Source organism: Rhodnius prolixus, unplaced genomic scaffold (genome assembly GCF_049639745.1).
Source record: "Rhodnius prolixus isolate KJV_2025 unplaced genomic scaffold, Rpr scaffold_11, whole genome shotgun sequence".
NCBI classification, from domain to species: Eukaryota; Metazoa; Arthropoda; class Insecta; order Hemiptera; family Reduviidae; genus Rhodnius; species Rhodnius prolixus.
In genome coordinates, this window is record NW_027411625.1 from 10438485 (window position 1) to 10450398 (window position 11914).

General features: G+C 35.1%; 1 pseudogene; it reads right to left on the bottom strand.

Annotated features, from left to right (window-relative positions):
- Positions 1 to 369: 369 nt before the first annotated feature.
- LOC141459457 (nucleolysin TIAR pseudogene) lies at positions 370 to 9482 on the bottom strand (annotated as a pseudogene).
- Between the last annotated feature and the right edge of the window lie 2432 nt (positions 9483 to 11914).

The following is an 11914-nucleotide window of genomic DNA, read 5'->3' on the forward strand; positions in this document are numbered from 1 at the left end:
TACTCTAGTTGCATTTATGGAACACTTACTCGAACCGTAACTGTGTACCGTGCATTCAAATGAAGAGGCGCCCCCTAACATGATTAAGCCACCATGAAGGCAAGAGTGATTGTATGGAAATTAGCAATCTTTATCCACCCCTTAGGCAGATTTTCATCATAAATGGAAAAAGAAAAATAGCTTCAATTGAAAGTCAAATTGACTTTCTATTACCCAATTTTTTAATGCTAATAACCAAATAAATGAGCTTGGTGCTTCCTTTTATTTGTCTTGGATTTTATCAGTTATAGATTATTTTTCTTCCAGTAGGAGCGCAGATTATTAGGGGTTCAGGGGCACAGCCCCTTTAAATTTAAAAACACAACTATATAACTTATATATATTGTTTTTATTTTTGTTTTCCAAATGTTACATTAACCAGTATAAATTTCAAGAAAATTGCATTCTTAGGTAATTATTTCGTCTTCTTCACATGAGTGTAAGTTCAAACTTTATATAACTTGTTTTCTTTCATTAAACTGTCTTAAAAATGTATTTATTTTTTACTTTTTTGTGTGTGTGTGTATTTTGAATTAACTGATTAAAAGATTTACAATTTTTTTTTTCAAAACTACAATGTATTAATTGAATTTATATTTAAAATACATTTTTGGATGCATTTATTCATTTCCTCTTTTGATTAAGGTTAATTTTATTTTTTGGAATGTAGAGGTTTTACATTAAAATTTTAAACTCAATTTAATTTTTTGTAATGACGATGCATATCCAGCAAACGTGTGTGGGTTTTTGCTGTAAGAAAAACTTGTGGCTTCAAAAGTTGGGGTTAAAGTAAAGTACTTTTAATGAGATATCTAGAGGCAACACTGTGTGACCAAGTTGGTTAAGAGAGTAGATCTAGTTAAGTTGTAAGCCTACACTTTTACTCTGTGAAATCTTTGTGCTGAGCAAATAATTCGGTAAAGGCTCCGAGAGGGAGTGGGAATACTGACCCAGCCTAACTTTGGATAATCCTCTGCAGGAAGAGTTCTAGCACATCTTTTCTAAAGTAAAAGGCTCTAGTCATTTTTAGACTCTCTCTCAAATTTATTTTTGTTTTAATTGCTGGCCTTCGGCATCAATTAATTCACATAAACTTAATACAAATTCTGCCAACTGCAAAAAAAACCATCCAGAAGATGCACATGGGGCCTCCTCTAGAAATTCAATTAATTTCTGGAAGACAATAATCCATATTTTTTGTATTTTTTTGATACAACCAGAATTATGCAATCCTGTTATAAGTATTACAAATTACAAAGTCTCTTTCGAAGAGGAGTCTGTTAGGTTTAGTCTCATTGAGCAGAACAAGAAACAGCGCCTTAAGTTTATTGCGATTTTTGGGTCGAGGGCCTATTCTCCTCTAGCTCTTTGTTCTCGAAATTCCAGAGCAATGAGCAAAGAAATTTTTATTCTTAAATAAGTCAGAGTAAAGCAAAATGCTTGGGATAATTGGGCACTTCCAAGATATCTTCCTGAGCAGCCAGGATACTAACTAAGTTGAGGGTATCCATAGAGGGTGCACGAGATGAGCTCTCTCCGAAATAGTTTGGGCCAAAAGAAGTTTTTGCCAGTAAGTTAACAAGGATAAAACCCGATGAGGGACACATTTCACAGCAGGCTGAAAAAGCCTTGGCCTAGGTATTCTGAGATAGGCCAACAGAGAGAGGGTAACAATATGGGCTTATCAAAATGTTTAGACAAGTAACCGCGCCAGTAACTTTTTTGAAACCTTGAGAGGAAATCCAGAGAAGAACCCTACAAGATGTATGAGCACCAGGGCCACATTACAGCACACTATTTTAATCTGAACTAAAGAATTTGCTGTGAGCCCTTATTAGGCCTCGTTCAATCCGCTCATACAGATATATAGCAATTACTTTAATTTACAAAAATTATAAAATATGTCAAATTGCATAAAATTAAATTAGAAATAAATGCATCCTCCTAAAAATTAAATTTTACATTCAGGAGACATTCTCAATTAAATGTTTGCCTAAGAAATTTAAGGCCTGACTGACATTTTGGTAAAATATGTAGCAAAGCCAAGTTTCATTCAGTAAGTTTTTAGGGCATTCTTAAAAAGCAAAGATGATATGGGTCACTTCTAGGCAACTAACGCATGCTCCATGCTGAGCCTAGAATCAACCAGCATAGAGGTGCAGTAGGGCTATGAACTTTTGTTATTAAAAATGTCTAAGGATAAAGCTAGGCACTTTCGGCTTTCATTCCAGCCTGATTTTGTCTTGGAAACTTCCAGGCTTAGCCTAGAATTAGGAACAGACCTATACTCAATAATTAATTTGCGAAGAAGATAGTTCTAGGCAAAATAATCCAAGATTAAGTCTCACATCTGTACCGTTGTAGGCTAGTGATTAAAACCTTTGCTACGACTTTACACTCTTGGCTTACCCTAGAATAGCCTGTAAAGAACTTGACCTTGGTTTTAGTTTCATGCCTCAAAAATATTGTAGAATCACATAGTGCCCTATTTTGCTTCTTAGTCTGGCAATTATACTAGTGACTGTTGAGGCTTGACAAATTGTTTTTAAACAGATTCTTCAGTTACTAACGTAATTATTAAAATCCTGATAGTTGGCTAAAACATTTTTGATTTTACCCCTGGACACTGTTTACCAAAAAAAATAAAATATTTAAATTAAATATTTACAAAAGGAATGGTTGGCTCACATAAAAGATACGTTCTAAGCTTTTGTCTGAAAACTGTTAGGGATCATCAGATGGCTTTTTGAACTCCGTGAGGAGCATTTTGATAAATGAAAAGTTTCCTTGGCTGATATCGGATAAGTAGTCTGAATGGCCTAAAAACGGTTTTTGTCCGGTATGCAATGTTGCTCAATAATCGTTATTAATAGATAACGTGATTAGTTAGGGCTGTCAATCCTTAGGGAAGTGTTTGGTCAAACTTGCTACTGTTTCAACTAAAGAAGTATCAGTAAAGGAAACCTGATAATATCTGGGTTTACGTTGAATCAAGCGGATTGACACAAATTAATCAAATAATTACGCCAACTGAAAAATAATTGTTATATTAAACGAAACCAACTTTGTGCAGCCAGAATGTCAGGGGTGTGAATTGTTACTTATAAATTCAGTGTTAGGCTTTATTAATTTCATTATTCACCAATATTATTTAATAACTAAATTAATTTTTTTTTTTTTATATATATATTTTTTTATGCTGAAAGCACAAAAATCGGTCAGTCAAACTTAGCACACTACTACACACCACTGTATGACAGTATGATCGGGCATCTAGCCTCTACGTTTTATAGCTGGTAAGTGTCGTCCTAAGTTTTAGTGATCTATTCCACAATGCATTTTGTTATGCACAATAAGGATGGATTTTTGTCCTCAAAGGCTAAAAGTTTTAGCAATAGTTTTTGAAGAATATACTCTGTAAGGACTTAAATACCAAATATCGTGTCCCTCACAGCCTACCCAAAATAATTCATAGGGACCAGAGTTTTAGTTCGAGAGCATATACCCTCACAGCAGGAGTAAAAGTTTGTGGAGTGAAGTTTTAGATTGGAATTTACAAACGTTCTTACTCACCCTAGAGTATTTACAGTTTATTTCCTATTTCTGAAATTCGAAAATGATTGAGAAAATACATTACTACCCAGAAATGGCGAACCAAGAGCTTAAGTGCAACGTAAAACTAGGAAATCATTGAAAATGGGTAGACTAATGTGTTAACAAACGCTTACTCATTGTTTAATAAAGCGCCATCCCTTTAAAGCAGTTAAACAAAAATATTAATAATAACCGAATAACAGAAAATACTAAATTACTACCTTATTAGGACTACAGCAACTGGAAAGGTTTTTAAAAACTACTGTAAAATGCGCTAGGGAACTTTACAAAGTTAAGCACAGGTAGGTTTCTCCACGACTCGTTTCAGTAATTAAGTTAAATATAACTGTTATAACCGGAGGAGATTCATTAGGAAAACAAGTTCGGACAGAATAAGAAATTAAAAAATAAGAAAAGAAATGAAGCTTTAAAGAAGACAGTCCAACTAGCCAACCTGAATAAAAGGTAAGTTAATACGGGCACGTGCAAAGGATACGCCCGATGAGATGGTGCAAGAGTGAAGTGGGTAGACGAACAGAAGGAGAGACGTCGCCCAAGTCAACAGAGAAAAAAAGATTGTTTTGATAAAAAAAAAAAAAATGGATGGTTGTGGTTCAACGGATGGTAAGTAGCTGAAAGAAGAAGAAATGGAATGAGGCACTTTAATAAAAACGGTAACCCTATTATTGCAAAAAAAATCAGCCAATGAAGTCTTACTGGACAATTAATAGTTTTATGCTCTCAGGCCAACAAAAAGGCTACCGAACTGGTAACAACATTCACCACCATGCTGGAAACTTTTTCATAAATTCTAACGAGGGTTGAAAACATTAAATGGGGTCTAAGAATTAAATAAAAAAACCTTAATTTTGTAGAAATAGTAAATATTGGTAAGCACTTTGAATCCAAAAATTTGAAGGTACCTCAAACAATGGATTTTTAATTTTAAAAAAAAATTGTCCGTCTCCAGAAAATTTTAAGCATTTTCTTTTGAAATTATAATCTCAGATTTTTCCAAGACGTTCTATCCCAAACCAATCTGTCCAAAAACTCTTAACAAGCAAGATACAAGCCGCTTTTGTCAGTCTTTTATTAAAAAAGGTTATCAACAGAAACAGGGGAGAAAAATAAAATTTTAACATCGATTAATAATGGTCCTTGCAAAATATCCTGTGATGGTCAATGTCTTCTTATTAATAATTTTTATTTATTATAAGAATAAGAATCTCTTTAGGATCTTATAATTATTTATCTTTTTTTTTTTGTTGTTGTTGGACTTAAAAAACAAAAATAACACGGGACTGTTAAAAACGTCTTGAAGAAACGGAAAGACATTTACAAAAATAGAAAAAATTATGGAAACAGTCAATGGTTTCTTAATTTCTAATTTAAAAGATCCATTACCAGTATTTTTTTTTTTATGTTAAAACTGGGTGAATGCTGTGAAACAGTGACCTAGGTCCGCCAAGACTAGCCAAAACCACTGAAACCTGCAGTCACTAACACATAAAATTTTGTTTTTTCAATTTTCTACCAGAATGGGGTTGCTCTTCTTTTAAAAGGCCTGACTATTCAGAAGAATGTTATAGAAAGGTATTCGTAAAAGCTAACTATGCAGAGAACTAGAGGCAATTCATCCTTCCATCATGACAACGCACACCCACTTGGCTTTGTTACAGAGTTCCTAGTGGAAAATAGGGAACCGAAATACTCAAGGCCTAATCACTTCGTGCAATTTCTGGTGGTTTCATTATCTTGATCGGGCAACCCGCCAACTATCTACAAAACTAAAGCCAAGAAAAAGCAGGAATAATGTTGATACTATGGACAAGAGTAGAAGACGAAGGCTGCATTAAGATATACAGACTTCTGAGAGTGAAGCCTCACTGTCAATTTTAAGCTGATCATGCAGCATGATTTCCTGCAACCTCATTCTTCCAAAATTGGATATGAAAAAAAGGGTTACAAAATGCAGCAGTTCTGGAACGAACAAATTTCTGAAAGTCACTATAATAGAGGAAACATTTGTAGATAACCTAGCCACATCACACCGCACGGAAGACTTGGCCAACTCTACTGGTGAAAGTCTCACACTAGGGCAACCTGCTTCGCATAAATTTTATATGTGTTACACATACCTTGAGTACTTCAGCTTCTGTAATTCTATTCGACTTAACTCCATGTTTTGCAAGATCGACTTTTGTAATTTCAAATCCTTGGAGACTGAAGATTATGGAGTGAATTTGACAAAACTTCGTAAAAACTAGGAACGTTGTCACCGTACTCACTGAATAAGAGAATGGTATTGGGCTGTCCAATAGAAATCTAATAAACAATTATCATTTCCCGGCGCTAAAGGCCTAGTAGTCGATACGCTAAAAAAATTTTATACTAGGTGAATAATTAAAAATAGATTATCCATCTGATATTATCTACTGCATTCTAACAAATATTTCTTCAGGGGTAAATGACAATTAGCTCAATGTGTAACTTAGAAAAAAAAATAGTAATAATGCATTCCACTTTACAGCAGTGACTTCAAATTCTAAATGAATGATATATTTTAATAAAATTTGCATTAACAGCTCTAACTAATACTTACGGAAAAGTACACCAAGGATTTGAAAATTAATGATAAAACAAAAAACTTGAGCACTAAAACACATAGCTAACATTTAGAATGAGAAGAAGGTTGAAAGAAACATCCAAGGATATAATCAAAAGTAGAAGTCATAGTTTAAAAGTTAATGGGATCTCTTAACTCTCTTCGTGGCCATTAAAAAAGCAATCGTCGTGGAGCAGAAGCATGAACAACTTAACGGCTGCTGAAGAAAGTAACGCTGGATTTCTGGAAATCAAGAATGGAAAAGGTGAAGAATATTCAGACAACACAAATAATAAAAGTGGAAAAGAACTTTTCTAAGTAATTGAAGGTAAGAAACTCTATGATTACATATATGACCAAAAAATGAAAAATTGCTAAGAAGAGTTCTGAAATGGGAAGCTGATGGCATGTATGTAAGAGGTAAGCCAAGATGAAACTGGATGGATGAAGCTAATGAGAGCGTTCGGGCCGTGGATAAGAGAGCAGGACCGTGAAGCATGGAGATCATCTATGAAGATTTATGATAAACAGGTACTGTTTAGATGGAAAGCCTCGCCATTCCCAAAGAAAAAAGCATTAACAGAAAACATCTTTATACAGAATCTATAAATAGAAAATATAGGTTAGTCTGGTTACAATGTAGTCAATTGCTAGAGATACATATATGGACACATCAAGAGGGTTATTTAGCTATTTAGAATGACATACATTGCGAAAAGTTGTTTAAAATAACTGTTCATCTTAGGTAACTCTCCCTTGAAAATAAATAAATATTTGATTAAAAAAATTGGATGTTATTTGGTTTAAGAGCCTTTTTCAGTGGAAACATTTTTGATCTTTGATCCCCATTTAAGTTTATTGCTATTAGTATAAGTGCTTAACTGTTGAAGTATATGCTTGGACTACTATACAATATATTTTGTTTGAATTTATAATTGACTTTTAAGTTAACTAGCAACTCATACATAGAATCTACATGTAACCTGTCCCATTTTCAGTCAAACAGTGTAGTGTCAACGTACGACAAACTCTTGAGTAAGAGTAATTGATATTTCATCTACAGAAACTCTGAAGAAGAGTAAGAATCCGAAACCAATAAAATGAAAAAAAAAATCCCTTCACTCTTAAAAAAAGGAAGAAGCCATTAAATGAAGGATTACAATGATTGCCAATGTTTATCATTGCCATATCCAAACTAAGTGATTAACAAAACGCGGTTAAGACTTTGCACAGTAAGTGGCCAGGCCATTATTTCAGAGGCGTGAGCTTATTTTGAAAAAGATCTTTACTTTGCTAAAGCATTTCGGACACGATGCAATTACAGCAGAGCTCCGCGAAACTGGATGCAGCACTATCCAGAGATTATTGACCGACCAACAAGATGAATGGTTCACTAACATGTAAGCCCAACACTCGTTATAAGAACGTCTTTTTTTTTAAATAATAAAATTACAATTGGATTACCTTCTCATTTTATGTTTTGAAAAAGATTATTTACAAAAAGAAAGATATTTTAACCTTTTTGTTTGTGGAAATTATTTAGTGTGGATGAAGATTGGCTGAGTTAGATCATTGCGTCTGATACTGCTGCATGGCGTAGGTCATCATGTTGGACTGGGGTGCCATGGCGCTGGGCTGCTGCGGGGCACCGGCGGTTGGCGTGTTAGTGGATGCCGCCCAGGCGTTGGCCGCATTTTGCGACCCGCCTGGCGCGGCGGTCGAGCCCATCTGCATGCTGCCTCCAGCTGTTGTGCCCATCCGACTCACATAGTTCTGTCCTCCTGCGACTGCGGCTGCCACGGCGTAGTTGGTAAACTGGCCATAGCCAGGGTACTGCATACCTTGGAGGTACTGCTGCTGCATATGGGCTGTAGGCGTGGTGTAGCTCTGAGGATACCAGTAGCCCATATTCCCATACATGTACGGCCACTGGGCTGTCGCACCGCTCACTTGGTGATTTGCATTTGTTGTATTGTTTAGATTTGTGGCATTCGGATCTACAGACTCTTTACCCCAGAAACACTTCACAATCTGCCCATTAATCTCTGTATTGTGTACAGATTCAATAGCATGCGTAGCCGCTTCTTTCGTAGTGAATTTTATAAAAGCATAACCTTTATCTTTGAAACATCTAATATCCTGTATTGTGCCAAACGGTGAGAAAACTTTTTGCATCAATTCATCGTTAATACCATTTATAAAACCTCCACAGTAGACTGTACAATTTGTTGGGCTAGACTGATTGTAGACTTCATCAAACGTTGGTGCTTTGGCATTGCTCTGCCTACCTCGACTATCCCTTGGCGGCGGAGGCTTCCTTGTCGACCAATTTGTTCTGATACTTCTGCTGCCTAACCATTGGCCATTCATCGCTAGTATAGCATTCTCCGCCTCAGCTTTCTTTACAAACGATACAAAAGCATAACCTTTAGATTTTAGTGTCTGCGGATCTCTAACAATTCTACAATTTGATATCTCACCAAATGGTGCAAAAGCGTCACGCAGTGCTTGTGTCTCAATCTCTGGACTAAGATCACCGACAAATATATGATGATGGTTGCTTGTATCCAGTTTTGGTTGATTGCCCGGCGATGTGGCCCAATTCACTTTCATCTCTTTCTCCAGAAACACACGCTTATTCATTGCGGCCAAAGCCGTCGCGGCACCTTGATGATTTGTAAAATCCACAAAAGCATATGGATCGTTGCCTGGTTCTCTGATCACTTTACAACCTTTAACCTGACCAATCTGTGAAAATAGTGCACATAAAAGTTCTTCAGATACAGTATGATCTAAATTACCAACGTATAATGTAGTCGGATTACTTTCGTCACCCATCTTTTTTTAGTATTTTAATTATTTTTTTTTACTATTTGATTAAACCAGTTAAACTAAAAACTAAGACAGAATGTTTTTATAGTCACTGGAAACAGCTGAGAACACAAAGAAATAAACACACAAAGCCTCCAAATAGTTTACTTCTTCGTAAAAATTTTTCACAACACAAAATCAACTGAAAAAAAAAAATAAATAAAAAAAAAATAAAACACAAAACTAAAAAAAATCGAAATTATTTCAATACAAATTTAAAGAACAGTTGACTAATAGTACAGTTCGAGAAAATTGCCTTGTAAGTCACACAACTGATCAACATAAGAGAGAAATGTGCAACAAAATGAAAAAAATCTTCCTATACAAAAACTTCTCTAACTGGATTGTAAAGTCTAACAGCAACACTCTGTACAGGGTGGCAACCTCAGCAGCAGAGCTTTCTCCTCGTGTAAATAAGCCTATTGCGGCTCGAACTTCTATGTATAGTCACCACTTTCATAAGAAAAATAAAATTATTATACAAAAATTATTTTTATTAAACCTATGGAGGAGGTGGCCCCCTCTGCTAAAGTTCGAACTTGAATCCCGAAGTACAACGACCATCAGCTGGCCTAATAGTTCATAGTATATGAAGTTGCAAGCCAATTATTCCAACTCCATATTTACTTGACACTTGATTTAAAGAAAAATTGGTATAAAATGTACTTAAATTTCTTATTAGGGAACATAAAACCAAATCTATTTGAACATATGTTCACACCTCTTTCTCTAAGTGCAAATATCACAACTTCAATAAACAAAATTCCTTACAAGTGAACATTAATAACAAAACATCTACGACATAAATTTACAAGATGAAAAAGATGGTCGCAGCATTGAAGCTAAGATTTATGGTTGGGTCCACATCACGAAGGCGGCTCTCAGTCTATTCATTCGCCCTAACATACGCTCTTGAATTTATATTAATACTTCTCCTTATCGTAGTGAAATGGAACTCTTAAATACATCACAATTAATCCAAATTAATTTGTCTAATAACAAAAGCTGGGATATATGTAACTGTCCAGTTTAATAACTATTTTCAGTTAACTCAAGGACCAATGTTAACTATCTCTAGGAGACAACCTCATGCGGAAAGAATAAAAAAATATAAATTTTTACCACTCTATTTAAAGTTACACCAACAACGGGGATTTTTAACAACTTCTTGCGATAAATGGGCGAATGGCCATATCGCCTAGCCAAAAACCTCTGTTTAATTTTGTAACGGCCTTCATTACTAAATGTTACACCCCAGAAAAGGAAAAGAGACAGAAGTTCCAGAGCAGTGAAATTCCACAGCAGCTGTTGGCTTAGTACGCAGCGCAATGGTCACTGCTATGTTTTCTTAAACAATCCAAGCATAACTGGTGCTCTTGCTGAAGTACTTTCGATTTTTAAAGACACGTTTCTGGTCATTTCCAGAATGTTGAAGAGTAAGAAGGAGACAGTGGCACGTGAACTTAAATCTCATCAGGGCACCCATAGTACTCCACCTGCTTTTAATAATCCATGCACTAGAAATGGTTCAACTGCTGAAGTACTTGAGGTTACTGGTCATCTTTAGAGTATAGAGAAGGTAACAAGGAGTTTACGGTAGTGGTTCATGAACCTCATAAGTTCGCCACCACAATTCATACTTGTCACGTTTTCCTAAATAATACAAGCACTAGTACTATTGTATTTGCTGAAGTATTGGCGGTTTCTAAAGATTCGGTTTTTGGCCGTTCTTAGACCATGGAAACAGTAAGAAAAAGACTTTGGATTCTAGTGCATGAACTTACATTTCAACAGACCTCCAGGATGCTGAAGTACTGGAGGTATGTAAAAACACTGTTACTATGGAAAAAGTAAAAAGGAGTTTTAGAATAACGGCACATAAATTTACATCTCAATAACCCGTTATCACAGAGCGTAATTACCAATTCCTCGAATAACAATAATATTATGTTAAAATATAAACACGTAGTTTTTCTAGCGAATCCTTGAGACAAATCAGTGGTTGGATAGCGGTCAAACGACATTTCTAGTTGGTGCAAGAGGTAACTTTCATAAATAGTCGATTTGCGTTATTTTGTAACTGTGAAGAGTTAAATAATGACTAATTTGTTTAGCATGATGTTCCAGTGAATTCCCATTTTTTATCGGTAACAATTTAAATAGAATTTTGATAAAATATGTCTAACGATATCCTACTTTGGTCAAACGAAACATTTTTTTTAAATTATTATAAATGTTGGCCATTCTAACGTAACTACAATGAAGAAAAAATTGAAAGACTTGATACTGAATTTCTTTTACACTCATTCTATAGTCCAGACTTAGTTCGAACCGATTACCATGAGCTTCGATACATTCTTTGTGGGAGAAATTGGAATAATTTCACTACTGATGCAAGTGTGTGATTCCTAACCCAAGGAGAGAAATCAGCTCAGGATCCACAGCAAGTAGAAAATAGCCTTCACTCAGTCTTGAAGGCCAGTTTAGAAATAAAATTTGAGTTTTTGTTTTACGGTTGAAATAGTGCGTCATGGATCAGTTAGTGATTACAATATTTCATTTAGAGTACAAATGCTGGCGACCTTCTTCGTGATCTGTGAAATTTAAGTCTGAATAATTACTTTTAAACTAAATTAAGAAGTTCAAAGATGTGCCTAAATTCCGTTTGGAAAAAATTTAATTTTACAAAAAGATATCGGCTTTGTAAGTAAATAAAAAATATTGTATTCTGTATAGCATTTGACCCGGGGCCCAAGTCTGTAGAGTCAAAAATGTAATGATGTGGAAAAATTGATAGTGCTTTTT